The sequence below is a fragment of the Phyllobates terribilis genome, unplaced genomic scaffold, assembly GCF_046119375.1.
Source record: "Phyllobates terribilis strain yellow unplaced genomic scaffold, ASM4611937v1 Scaffold_12__6_contigs__length_324123572, whole genome shotgun sequence".
NCBI classification, from domain to species: Eukaryota; Metazoa; Chordata; class Amphibia; order Anura; family Dendrobatidae; genus Phyllobates; species Phyllobates terribilis.
The window spans coordinates 303,032,791-303,045,511 of NW_027362772.1; the positions used below are offsets into that span (position 1 = coordinate 303,032,791).

Below are 12,721 nucleotides of genomic sequence, written 5' to 3' on the forward strand. Positions count from 1 at the left end.
TACTTTCTGTTTTCAGCAGGGAGGTGCCAGTGATATTCACATGTTTCCTTGTGAAGGCTTGGAGCTGCAGTCTGCTTACTTCCTCTCTGGTGTTAGGACGACGTTTGGTGTAATCTCTCTGAAGTCGGCTCAAGCTAAGTTAAGTACTTTTCCCCGTGTGTGTCTGCCTTGTTATCTTTAGTTGCTAGTGGGGACTGACTAGTGCTCACTCCCCCCTTCCATATCCAGGGCCAAGCGCTAGGGAAATACAGGGCTTAGGTTCCTGTGCGGTGATTGGTGAGGAACCAATATAGGAACGATAGGGGAGACAGTGTGATATCAGATCAGCCTAGGAGGTCTCCACTCACCCTTACCCTAGATTCTGGGCTCCCTTCCCCTCTTCCTTTCATGTTGCACTTAGTCTTTCCCACATCTTGCGTGACAAAAAGCCAATTCGTACCTTTACTTATATCCCCCTTCCACCAAAAAATGATATAATAAATGTTTCATTCCATATGCACATGAGGCTGAAGTGCTCTGGGCGTGATCAGAGCACTTTCCGAACTTCTCTACCTCCCCGGTTCTATACCCTGCCTAGTGCCGATTTCTACTGTTTGATTGACAGCTTACTGGCTTGACTACATAGCCAGAAAGCAGAAAGGAGGGGGTTTGGTGTGGGTGGTTATGATCATGACAGATATCCCTTTAAAACATGAGTGCTCACATTCATACACAGCATGATAGAAAGTCAGAGGAAGTGGACTTCAAGTGCACTGCCGATTCAGAAACGAATCAGAACAAATTAATAAAAAGGTGGTTTGAGATGTGTGTGTGTATATATTTTATATATATATATATATATATATACACATACACACATACACACATACACATACATACACACACACACACACACACAAAATGTATTCTACAATGGCAGAAGTTATTCAGTAACCAATGATCTCTCTTATTTCGGTAGACAACAGAGTGCTTGCTTTCTCTGCAGCGCCTCCGCTGGGGGGGAACGAAGTATCACAAGGCGACCACTATAATCAAAGAGAAACCATTATGGTATTTAAATGGATGCCAGAGGTCCTCTGGAGCAGAAGTCAATAACTGAGGAGACCCTTTAATTCCTGAAAGTCACCAAATAAACAAGCAAACCATTGCTTATCTATTCTGCCCACATAGAGGCCACGTACGCCCACCAGACCTCAGAGAGGCCACGTACGCCCACGAGACCTCAGAGAGGCCACGTACGCCCACGAGACCTCAGAGAGGCCACGTACGCCCACGAGACCTCAGAGAGGCCACGTACGCCCACCAGACCTCAGAGAGGCCACACACGCCCACCAGACCTCAGAGAGGCCACACACGCCCACCAGACCTCAGAGAGGCCACACACGCCCACCAGACCTCAGAGAGGCCACACACGCCCACCAGACCTCAGAGAGGCCACACACGCCCACCAGACCTCAGAGAGGCCACACACGCCCACCAGACCTCAGAGAGGCCACACACGCCCACCAGACCTCAGAGAGGCCACACACGCCCACCAGACCTCAGAGAGGCCACACACGCCCACCAGACCTCAGAGAGGCCACACACGCCCACCAGACCTCAGAGAGGCCACACACGCCCACCAGACCTCAGAGAGGCCACACACGCCCACCAGACCTCAGAGAGGCCACACACGCCCACCAGACCTCAGAGAGGCCACACACGCCCACCAGACCTCAGAGAGGCCACACACGCCCACCAGACCTCAGAGAGGCCACACACGCCCACCAGACCTCAGAGAGGCCACACACGCCCACCAGACCTCAGAGAGGCCACACACGCCCACCAGACCTCAGAGAGGCCACACACGCCCACCAGACCTCAGAGAGGCCACACACGCCCACCAGACCTCAGAGAGGCCACACACGCCCACCAGACCTCAGAGATTACACAGAACGCCGCACAACTGAAATCAGCACAAGGCACGGCAGTGTGGAGTGTGGACAATGACTCCGCTCCTGGTAGTTGGAATAATACAGTTTTTCTTGCTGTCCCGGCATTTGGATGTGAAGAATTTGACCTCTGAAAGGGAGTGTAAGGGAATGAACCTGTGAGGAGCGGTGGCGGGGGGCTGGGAGGCGAGACAAAGAGTGAAGCCCCCTCCTCGTGGGGAGCGCAGCAGATGAGATCATTCCCACATCCAAGAAAATTCAGGATTTTAAAGTTTGCAGAGAGCAGGACGTTCTCCTCTGCGCTTCATTTGCTGCCCGGGCAGCCGCCATCGCTTGCGTTTCACGGAGGCAGGTGACAGAACACTGAAAAAGTGCCGCCATATAATAAGAGTCCGTTATGCCGCACACATCAAAAAGTTGCCTATCCGGCGCTGACAGTACAAATGGCAGCTACCCAACTTTCCAAAGATACAGAATGGCAAAAAGATGAATGCGGAGGTCGCACCTCCCCCCCAACTGATCTGTTCAAAATATTATAGGAAATCCAAACCGGTCAAAAAGCCGCTGATTCGGCCTAATGCGGGTACACGGGGCCTGTAGACAGACGGGGTCATCCTCCAACATATCCTGCCTCCGAGCAAATGAATAAAGGACAAGTAAAAAGCCCCTGAAAGTGTTAATATCGAGCATCTCATATCTTGGCTGATCAAATACAAAGTCTCAGCGGAGGATGATCAGAAAGCACCGACTTGTGCGCAGCACAATGAGCGCTGCTCCGGCTGTGACCGAGGAAGCCACCATCTTCCTATAAAGCCTACAAATATAGGCCGTGCCTTTCATCCCACGGCGGGGCCTCTCCAGACACGCAGCTTTGTTTATGGAGATACTGGGTGGATACTTCTGGTTTTCGCTTTCTTCTTCTTGCCCCAGTAAATCACGGCGATCCGTCCTCTGCCCTAATGCGCACATGCCAGGCCTTAAAGGGAAACCGCCACCAAAAATTGCTGCCCTGAGAGCAGCATGATGTAGGGACAGAGACCCTGATTCCAGCGATGTGTCGCTTACTGAGCTGCTTGCTCTTGATTTGATAAAATCACTTATCTCTGCTACACATCTAGAAGAGCTCTGACTGCTGAGCTCTGTATAACTCCGCCCACATCACTGACTGACAGCTTACTGTGTACACTGTGCATAGACAGAAAACTACCAATAAGTGGTAGGGACGGGTTTATACAGAGCTCATGAATAGGGGAGTGCTACATGGGACCCAGGAAAAGGGGCGGCCATCAGACGAGCCACTCTTGTGATATATACAGGAGGAGGGAAGGGGATTGGTTATAGGACTTCAACGAGACCAACACATCTCCTCAAATGCTCTGTGCTGCTGTGACCATTTGGATGTTTTACTGTGCGGGGGATGGGTAGGGCGGCTATAATGCACAACAGTGAACGCACATAATAAAGAAACCTGTTTTATGAGTCAGTAATTAAGATGATCAGTAATTATACGTCGGGCACGACACACATTGGACATGACGCACTCACAGCAGGAACAGCAGAGTCCAAATTGTGCAAAAAAAAAATAACCTAATATAAGATTGAGACATTTTACTAATCTCTATTTATCAGGAGTCTCGGCCAAAGGAGAGAGATCTGCAATTAGGGAAGCAAATTGGTCACCACTGATTGGCTGCAGCAGTCACATGACTGGCCGGGGGGTGGGGCACAGACACTGGCCGGGGGTGGGGCACAGACACTGGCCGGGGGTGGGGCACAGACACTGGCCGGGGGTGGGGCACAGACACTGGCCGGGGACCCAGGGAGTGTTGGAAGAAAAGGGCAGGAGATTAGTAACTTGACAATATTCTAATTTTATTCTGAAAGATTAGGAGTGGACAACCCCTTTAAATCAAGCCCTGCACTGATTATTGGGGTAAAAGGAAGTGTTAACCAGTCTTAGGGCCTGATCCTACTGCCCACACGTCTGTTAATGACCAACAACGAGCCCCACAATCAGATCACGATATGCAGCCGTGGACAGTAACATTTGGCCATATTATGGATGACGTCTGAACGCGGCCCTACAGCTGCCAGACCTGGATCACCCCACAGTTATAGAGGACTGAACTTAGCCCTATAAGTGGTTTTGTGGGCGTCATACAGAGGGGGCGTATTCCAGTCTCATCACATCTATAACAGCAGCCTCAGATTCCACACAGATATCCCACATGCCGCGAAGAATGAAGGAAACAGATCTGGGAGACGAATGATGGGAATTCCACATGTGCAAATGTTAATGCCAAGGAACGCACGGAAGGAACGTCAGCCACCGCAGATTATAGGAGGCGACCAGCCTGTCAGGATACACAGCCCAAATAGTATCGTAGTCCAACGGCCACCGAACCCATCACTTATCTGTGTGGTCTGATTGGAGGTGCTGAGCAGATGAGCAATTTCCTGTTTAAAATATTTTGCTACAAATGTAACAAATCGACAAGAAAAAACATTTACAATTGTAACAAAAGGTAGAATTAATGCAGATCCAGGTCCCAGTCACTCCAGAGGACCGGCACAATTACACTTCTTCATTTATATAGCGCCGACATAATCTGCAGCGCTGTACAGAGATCGCCATCACTCACAATTTACCTATGTAATCGAGTGTGGGAGAAAACCGAAGAAACCCATACAAACATTGGGAAAACATGCAAACCCAAAGCAGATTCTGCCCCTGGACGGAGTCGAGCCCAGGACCGATGCTGCAAGAAGTCTCATGATATTCGCCCTAACCAGAAAGAGACAACTATATGTTCAGACTGCAAGTGATTTACAGCCGCAGCGTCCGTCAGACATCAGCCCGATCCCGTCCGTCAGACATCAGCCCGATCCCGTCCGTACAGCCGCTTCAATGCCACAGTCAATAGTGATCGCAGCATCTAAGAAGTCAACAGCATGCCAGGGTAATGAGTTACAGGAGCACAAGGCCTCATTTCAGAAAAAAATAAAAATGGACGTCTGCTATCTTACTACACCGACTAAGGCTACGTTCACACGTTGCGTTTTTGCGGCTTTTTTTTTATGCATTTTATGCACATAGCAAAAGCTATAAGATTTCAGAAATCTCATGTACACACATTGTTTTCTTTTCCTGACTGATTTGGAAAACTGCAGCGTTTTTGCGAACTGCAGGTCACTTTCAGTGTTTTTGGTGCAGAAAACTCAGGAAGTTGCATCATGTTTTTTTTTATGTACTAAACTTTATCAGCATGCACAAGAGACAAATGTACCTGACAAAAAAGCACCAAAAAAACAGTTTTTTGTAAGCAGTTTTTTTTACTGCCAAGAGAGCAGGTTTTGCCTGTAGAAAAAAACGCAGCAAAACGCAATGTGTGAACATAGCCTTAGTCAAAGCTATTCTGAGGCACCAACCGCATTGCAAGGACGCAGCCATGTTAGGCCCGATGCCACCTGACTACGAGCCAAGCACAAGGTGGCAAAAAGGTTTCTAAAGATGCACCAAGTGTATCATCCTGCATCATTGTGATAAATTAGGAGCACCCAGTCTGTCAGTAAGGTGTTTCACATGGGACTGCAGGTAAATCTAGTGCATTACAGCTCTGCTTTCCCGAACTGGTGAACACGTCAGTTCCTTGCCTCCGATCAATGACGAGGAGGATGACTCACGGACGACGTCGTATGACGCCAGCGAGATCCTGTCTTAATAACTCATTAGTCTGTACCGGGAACATTAAAATTCTGCAATTTCTACCCATCAGGTTCCCCTTTCCGTCATTCTGTCTCCATAGAAACCGGTGAGTGACATCATAAGACGGTCCTTGTGTCTGGCATTGATGAGAGCCGCAGTAGTGCCGCGCACTAGCCCTCGCACGCGGGGGAATCGCTGGTGCCACCAGCAGCGGAGCAGGTGCCGGGGAACGTTTCATATGCAGAGTGACCGTCCTGCTGCGAATATGCGCTACGGTCCGGATTACACACCCTGCTAACCAGAATAACGTAGCAGAGCCGATCGTGTCGGTAAACAAAATACAATGGGTCAATCTGCAGTCCTATGTAAATCCAGACAGCAAACTGTGAGCTTTGTCAATAAATTTAAACATAGAAATGTAGCAGAGCCAAGCTCGTCACCGAGCGTCATCCGTACCACGTCAGGGACGAATTTGTCATGTGGTATAAATATCGCTGTGATGTCACCAATGCCCACAACATGAAGCAAGGTTTTACATGCAGGTAATCCCATACAAGGCCTTATATCAATGATCTATTAGCGACCGAGACACCAAACCGATGTAGCAGAGGAGAACGCGTCAAACAAACCGATGTAGCAGGGGAGAACGCGTCAAACAAACCGATGTAGCAGGGGAGAACGCGTCAAACAAACCGATGTAGCAGGGGAGAAAGCGTCAAACAAACCGATGTAGCAGGGGAGAACGCGTCAAACAAACCGATGTAGCAGAGGAGAACGCGTCAAACAAACCGATGTAGCAGAGGAGAACGCGTCAAACAAACCGATGTAGCAGAGGAGAACGCGTTGTCACCATATAATTTTTTCTGCACGGTGGGATCAATAACCGGAATTATCTTTAATCCTATCCAGAAGTCGGGGGGGGGGGGGGGGGGATGGATTATTGATTTCTCATTGTCATATAGATCAGAGCTGGGGAGAAAGATGCTGACATCATAAGGAGCGGCGGCAAGTGGCAAAGTCGGCTCTGCTGCATCTGCAGGCCGAATCTCACCGTTATGGAGACGGATCTACACGGATAGATACGTACAAGATCGATCGTTTCCGGTTAGTTCTCACTTACCAGCGGTGAGGTCACAGGTCGGCCGGTGGCTGATAACAGCGGAGGGATGTGACATGATCAGGGAGGCCGGGGCCACGCACGGAGCTGCCATCTTGGGCTCTCACATAATATGGCTGCTGGAGCTCCTGAGTCCCGGCCGGCAGACGGGGTCGGCTCACACGTTGGAAGAAAAATATGGATCAAGGGAGGGGGACGGCGAGCAGCAGCAGCAGCAGCGACGCAGACAGAAAATGCACCAGCAGCCAAAGGCGTGAATCCGTCAGCGCTAATAATGGATCACGGAGGGTTAATCCGGCAGCTCACTGAGCCGAGAAGGGGTTAATATAAGTGTCTACATCCCTGGCGGTGAATTTATCGATACGGTCACTGAAGGGGTTAACAGATTCCGGCCATTGCTCCATGCAGAAAGGGTTAATATCTCCCCCAAGGAAGGGAGAAGCCGCAGCTGACGCCCTGTTGTGTCTGCAGATCCCCCCCCCAGTGCAGAGGACATGGACCCCCAACATCCAGCTCTGCAGGGGGAGGGCAAGGGTAAAACGGGAGGACCCCAATCTGAGCCAGCCATGATGTCATCACCCGGCCGTGACGTCACATTCTGCACCCATCCATTATAACAGCACAATAATAACCCTCCCGCCTCCTGGGGACGCAGCTGTCAGCACTATCGTGACATAGAGGATTTCCCACGACAGAGGTGACGGCCTCCTCCCGCAGTGACGTCCCCTGATGTCACCCTGTTGTGCTCCAGTCAGGATGCCACACCCCGGCCACTATCCCGATTCTCTTCAGCGATAGGACGAGCGGTCGCGACTTACCGTGGGCTGGGACAGTCATCCAACAGAAGGGAGCCCCGCCATGGAAATTCCGGGGGCACCAGGAGGACTGAGGCCGGGGTGTGCTGTAGTGTGAGGGTTTCCTGACCCGCCTGGGGCCCGATGCTTCCTCCTCGGCGGTCTGGCTCTAACTGAGGCCCCTGTGCCGAGTGAAGTCAGCGCCGGGACACACGTTCTGCGTCACATGGCTGACAGGGAAAGCAGCCAATAGCTGAGCGCGGAACGCAAACAACAGCCAATCAGATTTAGGGAAGAAGGAGGGGCGTGGAGTTAGGATGACGTCGGGGGTTGCGGAGATTGAGAATGTGTCTACCGAGACCTCTACCGGTAAGTGGGAGGAATGCAGGAAAGCTGCAGCATCAGCACCAGAAGAGGCGGAGGCAGGAGGAGCTGCACAGAGTAGCTGGGAGGAAGAGGAATGAGGAAGAGGCACAGAGCAGGCAGGAGGAAGAGGCACAGAGCAGGCAGGAGGAAGAGGCACAGAGCAGCCAGGAGGAAGAGGAATGAGGAAGAGGCACAGAGCAGGCAGGAGGAAGAGGCACGGAGCAGCCAGGAGGAAGAGGAATGAGGAAGAGGCACAGAGCAGCCAGGAGGAAGAGGAATGAGGAAGAGGCACAGAGCAGGCAGGAGGAAGAGGAATGAGGAAGCGGCACAGAGCAGGCAGGAGGAAAAGGCACAGAGCTGCCGGGAGGAAGAGGAATGAGGAAGAGGCACAGAGCAGGCAGGAGGAAGAGGCACAGAGCAGCCGGGAGGAATGAGGAAGAGGCACACAGCAGGCAGGAGGAAGAGGAATGAGGAAGAGGCACAGAGCAGGCAGGAGGAAGAGGCACAGAGCAGCCGGGAGGAAGAGGAATGAGGAAGAGGCACAGAGCAGGCAGGAGGAAGAGGCACAGAGCAGCCGGGAGGAAGAGGAATGAGGAAGAGGCACAGAGCAGGCAGGAGGAAGAGGCACAGAGCAGGCAGGAGGAAGAGGCACAGAGCAGCCAGGAGGAAGAGGAATGAGGAAGAGGCACAGAGCAGGCAGGAGGAAGAGGCACGGAGCAGCCAGGAGGAAGAGGAATGAGGAAGAGGCACAGAGCAGCCAGGAGGAAGAGGAATGAGGAAGAGGCACAGAGCAGGCAGGAGGAAGAGGAATGAGGAAGCGGCACAGAGCAGGCAGGAGGAAAAGGCACAGAGCTGCCGGGAGGAAGAGGAATGAGGAAGAGGCACAGAGCAGGCAGGAGGAAGAGGCACAGAGCAGCCGGGAGGAATGAGGAAGAGGCACACAGCAGGCAGGAGGAAGAGGAATGAGGAAGAGGCACAGAGCAGGCAGGAGGAAGAGGCACAGAGCAGCCGGGAGGAAGAGGAATGAGGAAGAGGCACAGAGCAGGCAGGAGGAAGAGGCACAGAGCAGCCGGGAGGAAGAGGAATGAGGAAGAGGCACAGAGCAGGCAGGAGGAAGAGGCACAGAGCAGCCAGGAGGAAGAGGAATGAGGAAGAGGCACGGAGCAGCCAGGAGAAAGAGGAATGAGGAAGAGGCACAGAGCGGGCAAGAGGAAGAGGAATGAGGAAGAGGCACAGAGCAGGCAGGAGGAAGAGGAATGAGGAAGAGGCACAGAACAGGCAGGAGGAAGAGGCACAGAGCAGGCAGGAGGAAGAGGCACAGAGCAGCCGGGAGGAAGAGGAATGAGGAAGAGGCACAGAGCAGGCAGGAGGAAGAGGCACAGAGCAGCCAGGAGGAAGAGGAATGAGGAAGAGGCACAGAGCAGGCAGGAGGAAGAGGAATGAGGAAGCGGCACAGAGCAGGCAGGAGGAAAAGGCACAGAGCTGCCGGGAGGAAGAGGCACAGAGCAGGCAGGAGGAATGAGGAAGAGGCACAGAGCAGCCGGGAGGAATGAGGAAGAGGCACACAGCAGGCAGGAGGAAGAGGAATGAGGAAGAGGCACAGAGCAGGCAGGAGGAAGAGGCACAGAGCAGCCGGGAGGAAGAGGAATGAGGAAGAGGCACAGAGCAGGCAGGAGGAAGAGGCACAGAGCAGCCGGGAGGAAGAGGAATGAGGAAGAGGCACAGAGCAGCCAGGAGGAAGAGGAATGAGGAAGAGGCACGGAGCAGCCAGGAGAAAGAGGAATGAGGAAGAGGCACAGAGCGGGCAGGAGGAAGAGGAATGAGGAAGAGGCACAGAGCAGGCAGGAGGAAGAGGAATGAGGAAGAGGCACAGAACAGGCAGGAGGAAGAGGCACAGAGCAGGCAGGAGGAAGAGGCACAGAGCAGCCGGGAGGAAGAGGAATGAGGAAGAGGCACAGAGCAGGCAGGAGGAAGAGGCACAGAGCAGCCAGGAGGAAGAGGAATGAGGAAGAGGCACAGAGCAGCCAGGAGGAAGAGGCACGGAGCAGCCAGGAGGAAGAGGAATGAGGAAGAGGCACAGAGCAGGCAGGAGGAAGAGGAATGAGGAAGAGGCACAGAGCAGGCAGGAGGAAGAGGCACAGAGCAGCCAGGAGGAAGAGGAATGAGGAAGAGGCACAGAGCAGGCAGGAGGAGGAGGCACAGAGCAGCCAGGAGGAAGAGGCACAGAGCAGCCGGGAGGAAGAGGCAGGAGGAAGAGGCACAGAGCAGGCAGGAGGAAGAGGCACAGAGCAGCCGGGAGGAAGAGGAATGAGGAAGAGGCACAGAGCAGGCAAGAGGAATGAGGAAGCGGCACAGAGCAGGCAGGAGGAAAAGGCACAGAGCAGCCGGGAGGAAGAGGAATGAGGAAGAGGCACAGAGCTGGCAGGAGGAAAAGGCACAGAGCAGCCGGGAGGAAGAGGAATGAGGAAGAGGCACAGAGCAGGCAGGAGGAAGAGGAATGAGGAAGCGGCAAAGAGCAGGCAGGAAGAAAAGGCACAGAGCAGCCGGGAGGAAGAGGAATGAGGAAGAGGCACAGAGCAGGCAGGAGGAATGAGGAAGAGGCACAGAGCAGGCAGGAGGAAGAGGCACAGAGCAGCTGGGAGGAAGAGGAATGAGGAAGAGGCACAGACCGGGCAGGAGGAAGAGGCACAGAGCAGCCGGGAGGAATGAGGAAGAGGCACACAGCAGGCAGGAGGAAGAGAAATGAGGAAGAGGCACAGAGCAGGCAGGAGGAAGAGGCACAGAGCAGCCGGGAGGAAGAGGAATGAGGAAGAGGCACAGAGCAGGCAGGAGGAAGAGGCACAGAGCAGCCGGGAGGAAGAGGAATGAGGAAGAGGCACAGAGCAGGCAGGAGGAAGAGGCACAGAGCAGCCGGGAGGAATGAGGAAGAGGCACAGAGCAGGCAGGAGGAAGAGGCACAGAGCAGCCAAGAGGAATGAGGAAGAGGCACAGAGCAGCCAGGAGGAAGAGGCACGGAGCAGCCAGGAGGAAGAGGAATGAGGAAGAGGCACAGAGCAGGCAGGAGGAAGAGGAATGAGGAAGAGGCACAGAGCAGGCAGGAGGAAGAGGAATGAGGAAGAGGCACAGAACAGGCAGGAGGAAGAGGCACAGAGCAGCCGGGAGGAAGAGGAATGAGGAAGAGGCACAGAGCAGGCAGGAGGAAGAGGCACAGAGCAGCCGGGAGGAAGAGGAATGAGGAAGAGGCACAGAGCAGGCAGGAGGAAGAGGCACAGAGCAGCCAGGAGGAAGAGGAATGAGGAAGAGGCACAGAGCAGCCAGGAGGAAGAGGCACGGAGCAGCCAGGAGGAAGAGGAATGAGGAAGAGGCACAGAGCAGGCAGGAGGAAGAGGAATGAGGAAGAGGCACAGAGCAGGCAGGAGGAAGAGGCACAGAGCAGCCAGGAGGAAGAGGAATGAGGAAGAGGCACAGAGCAGACAGGAGGAGGAGGCACAGAGCAGGCAGGAGGAGGAGGCACAGAGCAGCCAGGAGGAAGAGGCACAGAGCAGCCGGGAGGAAGAGGCAGGAGGAAGAGGCACTGAGCAGGCAGGAGGAAGAGGCACAGAGCGGGCAGGAGGAAGAGGCACAGAGAGGGCAGGAGGAAGAGGCACAGAGCGGGCAGAGGTAGAGGCACAGAGCAGCCGGGAGGAAGAGGCACAGAGCAGGCGGGAGGAAGAGGCACAGAGCAGCTGGGAGGAAGAGGCACAGAGCAGCCGGGAGGAGGAGGCACAGAGCAGCCGGGAGGAAGAGGCACAGAGCAGCCGGGAGGAAGAGGCACAGAGCAGGCGGGAGGAAGAAGCACAGAGCAGGCGGGAGGAAGAGGCACAGAGCAGGCGGGAGGAAGAGACACAGAGCAGGTGGGAGGAAGAGACACAGAGCAGCCGGGAAGAAGAGACACAGAGCAGCCGGGAGGAAGAGGCACAGAGCAGCCGGGAGGAAGAGGCACGGAGCAAGCGGGAGGAATAGGCACAGAGCTTGCGGGAGGAAGAGGCACAGAGCAGGCGGGAGGAAGAGGCACAGAGCAGGCGGGAGGAAGAGGCACAAAGCAGGCGGGAGGAAGAGGCACAGAGCAGGCAGAAGGAAGAGGCACAGAGCAGGCAGAAGGAAGAGACACAGAGCAGCCGGGAGGAAGAGGCACAGAGCAGGCGGGAGGAAGAGGCACAGAGCAGGCGGGAGGAAGAGACACAGAGCAGCCGAGAGGAAGAGGCACAGAGCAGCCGGGAGGAAGAGGCACAGAGCAGCCGGGAGGAAGAGGCACAGAGCAGCCGGGAGGAAGAGGAACAGAGCAGCCGGGAGGAAGAGGCACAGAGCAGCCGGGAGGAAGAGGCACAGAGCAGCCGGTAGGAAGAGGCACAAAGCAGGCGGGAGGAAGAGGCACAGAGCAGCCTGGAGGAAGAGGCAAAGAGCAGCCGGGAGGAAGAGGCACAGAGCAGGCATAAGGAAGAAACACAAAGCAGCCGGGAGGAAGAGGCAGGAGGAATAGGCACTTAGCAGCCATTAGGAAGAAGCAGGAGGAAGAGACACCGAGCAGCCAGTAGGAAGAGAGACAGAGCAGCCTGGAGGAAGAGGCAGGAGAAAGAGGCACACATCAGCAGAGAAGAAGAGGCAGGAGGAAGAGGAACAGAGCAGCCATTAGGAAGAGTCAAGATGAAGAGATACAGCAGCCAGGAAGAAGAAAGACAGAGCAGCCGGGAGGAAGAGGCAGGAGGAAGAGGCACAGAGCAGCCAAGATGAAGAGAAAGAGACACAGAGCAGCCATGAGGAAGAGGCA

General features: G+C 54.2%; 1 protein-coding gene across 20 annotated transcripts in view; it reads right to left on the minus strand.

Moving 5' to 3' along the window:
* Positions 1-7,757, minus strand: part of KIF1B (kinesin family member 1B) — a 95,515-nt gene extending 87,758 nt beyond the window's left edge. For 9 of the 20 annotated variants that reach the window (XM_073657267.1, XM_073657262.1, XM_073657272.1 and 6 more), the window contains exon 1: positions 7,573-7,756. The gene's annotated coding sequence lies outside the window, so the exon portion shown is untranslated. Of the gene's footprint in view, positions 1-7,572 lie in introns of all 20 variants that reach the window. The other 11 variants (XM_073657270.1, XM_073657264.1, XM_073657256.1 and 8 more) reach the window with 3 other exon arrangements.
* Positions 7,758-12,721: the final 4,964 nt, after the last annotated feature.